General features: G+C 36.5%; 1 pseudogene; it reads right to left on the bottom strand.

Annotated features, from left to right (window-relative positions):
* The window catches only part of LOC102501942 (nuclease-sensitive element-binding protein 1 pseudogene), a 19,407-nt pseudogene extending 13,372 nt beyond the window's left edge, over positions 1-6,035 (bottom strand).
* Between the last annotated feature and the right edge of the window lie 684 nt (positions 6,036-6,719).

Here is a 6,719-nt window from a genome sequence, read left to right as displayed (position 1 = left end):
GCGTGTGTGTGTGCCCAAAAACCCAAGAGGAGAAGGAATGTTAGTCTGGCCATTCCCCTGAGGGTAATTTCTTACTTTCTGTCTCTGTCTATTCAGTGAGGGACTAAAAAAATATAATAAATTGTGTTTATATATCTTATATTTTATAAAACATAGCATATACATTTTGATTCATATTTTAATATATAGCATTTATTTCAAGAGATATTTCAATATATGAGAAATCAATATTTCTAAAAATTATTATTTAGAGACTATGAAAACTGTTAGATGATCTTATTCAATCCTCTCAACCTATTATTTAAGCATGTGACTCCAAGTAAAACCTTAGGTACAATAATAAATTTTCTTACAAATTTAATGACAATTATAATAATTTTCATAACAAAGTTTCATTATATGTACATTATTGCATTATTGATAAATAAAAAGATTGATATTCTAAAAACTGTCATTTTGTATATGGACTGAAGTTAGCTTTATTTGCTTCAAAACAACACTAAGTGGAATCACATGAAATTAGAAGTCTTAGGGAAATGTAATGTCCAATTACTGTGGTCAGTATTTCTTGGTTTGTCTTGACTTGCTCTGTGTGTCCATTTCACGAAGAAGCAGGTGGGCATAATGCACTCTTGAGACTGTTCTTTTTCTGTGACCCACGTTTGAGCAGTATTGACTTAGCGATGAGAATGTCATTGGAAGCCAATTGCATGTTAACCAAAGCTAATTGAACCTCTATCCACACTTATTGCCCCTTTTGATAATGCCTCTGGATAGAAGAGAGCAAGCTTATTGCTCTCTAATTTGGGGTTCATGTAGGCATTACAGTTGCAAACGCCTCTTTGATACCAGACTTCTTAATTCCTTGAAAAATGGGTAAATCTATTTTCTTATCAAATAATAATAAAATTGGAGTGAAAAATGAAAGCTTTTATTTATAAGGGTTTTTTTAAAAATAGTTATTTATTTAATTTTATTTATTTACTCACTTATTTTTAATTTGACCAGTGAGAACCTGAGAGGAGGACAGGGAAAGTGAGAAAGTAAGTGGCCAAGGTCAGGACTTAAATTGTTGGCCACGTGGGAGTCCAGCACCTTAACCACCACACCACCTGCTGGCCCTGTGAGGGTATTTATTTATTTTTTTTAAATCTGAGACCTCAGGTTAATCTAACGAAAGCCCAGATTTCATAAGTCACAACATCAATGGTCACACTTCACATAATTCTGATCTTCTGTGTTCCTTAATTCAACACTGCACTACATAATGTAGAAAGTGAAACTTGACGGCTGTATGACCATGTAAGCGAGTCAGTCTGCAGTAATAAAGTGAGACTTCTTTAGGTCTTCTCATATCTAAAAACTCAGTACTGTTGGCAAAGAGGGAATAGCAAAGGAATTCATGACATGAATAGGACACATTTCACATGGGGCTCATTATAACCAGAATGCAGCAGTTCAAATATTTTTAAACCAGAATGGGCCACAGTTTAAGCTTGAGAGTAGAAAAAGACGAAAATGGAAGGTATCATTTAGCTGGTTATTTTATAAAAATCTAAATCAAGGCTGTGTTGAGAGAGAAAGTAACCAATTACAGAATTGTGTTGCAGGGGAAAAAATAGTAATTCATAGATAGGAGCTCTGCAGGTGGGACTTGCAGCAGAGGACGCTGGGTTCAAATCCTGCTTCTGCCGTCTACCAATTGGATGACCCTGGGAGTTGTTTCACATGTCTGCATTTTGCTTTTTTTCAAGGATACAGTGAGGATAACAATTATAGTATTTTCTTCACAAGATTATCTGCAGGTCAAATGAATTAAGATTTGATACGTAAAGTGCTAATATAGCTGGTTCTTGTGGGTCTTCAATGACTCATTGTCAATGGGTGAGAAAAAAAGGGAAAGACTAACTTGTGAGCAAAAGAACAATCATAAAAGACATACGCAAAACTTACATGACAAAATTTCTAAGCATATACATTGCTTTTTCTTTATTTAATAATCCACCTTTAAAATAATACATTCAGTGGTCAGCAAGTATTGTGATGATTAAGGTAGCTGGATCCTTCATATCCAAATGAATGGTTCAAATCCCAGACTCAACAGCTTAACAAATACTTGGGGTATGTGTCATATGTGTCAGTGGTGTGCCCAAAATCCTGAAAGGAAAATGGAGGAGAAAGGATTACAGTGTGGTCATCTTTCCAGGGTATGCTTTCTTGCTTTCCCTCTCTCTTTCTCTCTGTCTCCCACTTTCTCTCTCCAACAAGTACACACATCCTATAACAATTTTTTAAAGATGCATTTTATTTAAATTTATTTATTATTAATATTGTTGTTATTATTCTTTTCAGTGTGATCAGAGAGACAGAGAGATAGAGAAAAAGTGAGAAAGCAAGCCACCAGATCAGGTACTCAAATGATGGTGGGACATGTGGGAGTCCAGTGCCTTTAACCAGCATGCCTCCTGCTGACTCTCCAATAGCAAATTAAAAAATAAACAAATAAATAATAGATTCAGGACAATTTCTTAAAGAATTTTGTATTTACCTTTATTTATTTGTTTATTTATTTTAATTTGTCTAGAGAGGAGAGAGAGAGACAGAGAAAGTCAGAAAGCAAACTGCCAGATCCGGGACTAGATAACTGGTCATATGGGAGTCAAGCGCCCTTAACTACCACACCACCTGCCGGCCCCAGACAGAATAATTGTTAAAGTTTTTGTGTTGCGCTATAGGTGAGATTTATGTCAATCAATTATATTTAGTTAAATTTTGTAGGATGGGTGCCAGCAAGCGGCATAGTGGCTAAGGCACTAGGCTCTCACATGGCTGGCTGCTGTTGAGTCCCAGATCTAGCAGTTGAAGATCACTCTGGGTGTGTGTGCATGCCTGCCAAATATCCTAGAGGGAAATGGAAGGGAAGAGATTGAGACATGGTCATCTGTCCTGTGAGGTGATTTATAATATTTCTTTTCACTGTCTCTCTTTGACTCTCTCCAGTAAGTGCACACAAACTGTAGCAAAAACCTAAATATATATATATATATACATATATATATATATATAGTATATACACATAGAAATTATAGGAAAATACGTTATTAGATACCATTTTAAGGCTTTTCAAGTTTTAGAAAGTTTATGAATATGCTTCTCTTTTTCTGTATCCCTTAACCTTCTTTTTTTGGTCTTCTTTATTTTTTCAGTTTTTTTTTTAACACAGTTTAATCTCAAAATTATCTCAACATCTGGCACTAAGAAATAGCTAAATTTATTTTCTGAAAATTGCCCTCAGTATGTATTTAGTATTATTTAATTATTGCTCAGGTGGTTCGCTTTATTCAGATGGAGATAGTATTAAAATTTAACCCTAGCTATTGTACAGGGTATTCCAGTCTCAGGTAGATGGAAGTTGCTGGATTTTTTTTTTTTTTCGCCTCCTGCTCTATTTGCTTCAACATGTATTAGTTTCCATACAGTATTACAAATTTCCTGGAACAATTTTGATGTAATTTTTTTCATATTTTCCTGTATGATTTCACATTATGATCTGCATCATTTAAACCAAGTATAAATACAGCAACTGTTCTGAACAAAGCAGACAAAGGAAGTGGTTGCCTAGCAACAGAAATCACAGAACAGATCCTGAACTCCTACTCAGATGGAAGCTTCATCCCCCAGCTCAGTGGTGAAAGCATTTCTGAGTATCCATCTTCTCACCGTGCATGCCCCTCACGCTGGGAGCAGAAGCAGCTTTTGATCCTGCTATTAAATAGAATTGGAAATTAATAGGTTTCAGAAGAGTTTGTACCATTTCTTTGAGGTTCATGAATTACTATATTGAAAATGATGAATAAGTAACACGCCTGACATGATCATGCTTTTGTTTCAGAACTGAGTGGCTATGTACCTGAGAATTATTCTGAATGCTCAAGGGATGACCATATGGGCTGAGCTGAAGATTAAAATGCATCTGAATCTGTGTGAACAAATCTAAAGCAGGCACTGGGACATCCTAGAAACCAAGTCAGCCTTAATCTCCCATTTTGAGAATGTAATTGTATACAGCTCTGGGAACTGCATCGGAGGGTTTGTGAACCCATGCAAATTACAGCTAATTTAGAAATTCTCTGTGTTTGAAGATAGGAATTATTGCAAATATGACTGATAAATTTTGTTCTATTGCTTTGTGTATGTTTTTAACTCTTTTTTTCAAGAATTAGTAGAAGGATCAGTACATTTAAAATTTTTTTTTTACTATTTTGAGATTGTAAGTTAGGTTTTATATTCCTTTATGGAGGTCAAGTTCACAGAACTGGATTCATCTTAATTTGTCTTTCTTGTGTAATATAATCATTAGTCCTTGCAAGACCTCCTATATTTAAGTATTTACTCAGTCTGTAGTAATTTGTGATTGCCTGCTATGTGTCTGCTATCTCTCATGAAATAGTCAGCATTGTCATTGATGCTAAATTCATGAGAAAATTCTTGTATCAATTCCGAGAAGCCAGGGTTGGTCAGGTTGGAATGTTCTCCTGAATGGGCAAACTATATCTAATTCAATCTCTAAGTACCAGATTGAATGGAATATAATAGAAAGATAACATCATAGAACCAGTGTAACATGTCATTTCTAAAAGGAGAACATGTAAGACCACAGACAAAAGACAGAGACAATAGAACAGAAGCCAAATTGTGCATGAAGACATGAATAGAGAAAATAGTGGAATGAAGTGAGTAGTTAAGGACATAGACTACGGACCAAGCTATGGAGCCAGTAGATAAGAAGTGAGGAATATCTACATGGCTCTGAGAGTAAAGTTGGTGACTGAAATCCTATGTTCCAGATTTCCAAGGCATTGTGTTTCAGGCTTTGAGGAGCAAGATCAAGTGAATGAGGGAACCAGCAATTAGCATGATGGCTATGTTGCTGGACTCCCACATAGTCGACCGCGGTTCGCGTCCTGGACCCGATGGCTTAGAACTCACGCTGGGCGCATGTGTGTGCGTGCTCAAGATTCCGAGAGGATAATGGAGGAGAAGGGATTGTGGCGTGACCATCCCCGCTGGGGGGGGGTGATTTCTCGCTTTCTGTCTCTCTATCTCTCTCTGTCTGTCTGGCGAGCGTACACGCCCTATAGCGAAAACCTTTCTAAAAAAAAAAAAAGATCAAGTGAATGAATGAATAAATGAATAAAACATTGTCAATGATTTTAGAGTTTATAGTCACCATGGGAGGAAGATGAGCATCTTAATAAATTATTCTATTATTCTGATAAAGCATGGCAAGTGCAAGAACAGACGTATCGATAGGTATATTGTAGAGTAAAAGTGAGTGAGGACAAGTAACTCTGTAGAGGGAGGCACGGTCCGTGTAGGCTTTGCACAGTTAGACAAAAATTTCCCATCAGTGACAGGAGAATTTGAATCAGTATGTAGGTAAGGAATTTGTGGGCCCATCTTCACGAAGATTCAGTACCCACTTAACAGTAGTCTACCTTCCAAAGACATGGCTTCTTACAGTTCCTGGAGTTCTATCAGTGACAATCAATTACGTGCCTTTTCTCACTTGCCCAAACCAGGACTAGGTTACAGCTTGCCCTTTCAGAGAAGTTGCCTCTCTCCTGTTCTAACATAAATATATACATTATTTTCCAATATCCTATCGCATTTGAGTGAAGAGATTTTTTTTTCTTTAAGATCTACAGTGACTACACAAACGTAACACAGAATATGAACAGTTTAGAGGTCCTCAGCTAAGTGTTCTTTTTTGTTCTGTAATGTTTTTCACAGTTTCAAACTTGCTATGGAATGAAAGCATGCATATAGTTAGACAGAAAAACCTGCTGGAGCTGGCCAAAGTGCTAATTGTTTATTTCCCCTTCACCTCTCTAATTTGTTATGGTGACATAAATGTGATCAGCATGGGGATTCATGGAGGCAGGTAGCTCTGCCGATAGATTGTTCCAACCTGTGTCTGCACAAGGAACAGTCACTACAGATTTCGTAGACTTATCCTGCTTGTACTTCCACATTCCGCATTCTTTAGAGATGCAGAGTTAACTTGGATTGAACATTAGGATATTTTCCTATTCATAATTGTCTCTTCTTTCTTTATGGCATATAACTTTAGAAGGCACCAGAAGCTCTGTGGGTAAGATGGAAGTTAAAAGTAAGACCACTTACCCCAGAAACTATTTAGATGACTGTGAAGTGTCATTTTCACTTGAAGGATAACATGGGGAGAGGAAAGACCACAAGAAATTGGAGATGTAGATTGGATGTTTTAGTTCCATAATTTACCTCCCCTTGCCTTTTTAGGTGGTTAAGGAATAGGAGCTTATTTTTCTTTCCTAGAAATGAATATAATGCCTAACTTGCAGTTTCAGCCTCACAATGAATTAAAGTAGGCAAAATTATAGGGCCCACTACCTAGTAAGCCCTCTGCAAATGCTGAACCTCTCTCCTTAGTTTTCTTCTTTAGTTTACCTTGTTGCTATCAGCCTTATTTCTTGATGGAACTGTGATGGTTTGGGCATATCCTTTAATTAATGCTAATTTGTTAATTTAAGAATTGAGTGTTGTCACACCTATGCTCTAATGAAAAACTATCTGCTGAGATTTATATTTCATCATTCCACATTTTTTGTATTATTTACCTGAAACTCTGAGTGCATAGTCCTAATGGTCTCAGGCCTCACTTACATAACTGGCAAGCA

Source organism: Tupaia chinensis, unplaced genomic scaffold (genome assembly GCF_000334495.1).
Source record: "Tupaia chinensis unplaced genomic scaffold, TupChi_1.0 Scaffold143714_1, whole genome shotgun sequence".
NCBI lineage: Eukaryota > Metazoa > Chordata > Mammalia > Scandentia > Tupaiidae > Tupaia > Tupaia belangeri.
The sequence above is the reverse complement of the archived record's forward strand: the minus strand, read 5'-3'. Positions and strand labels throughout refer to the sequence as shown.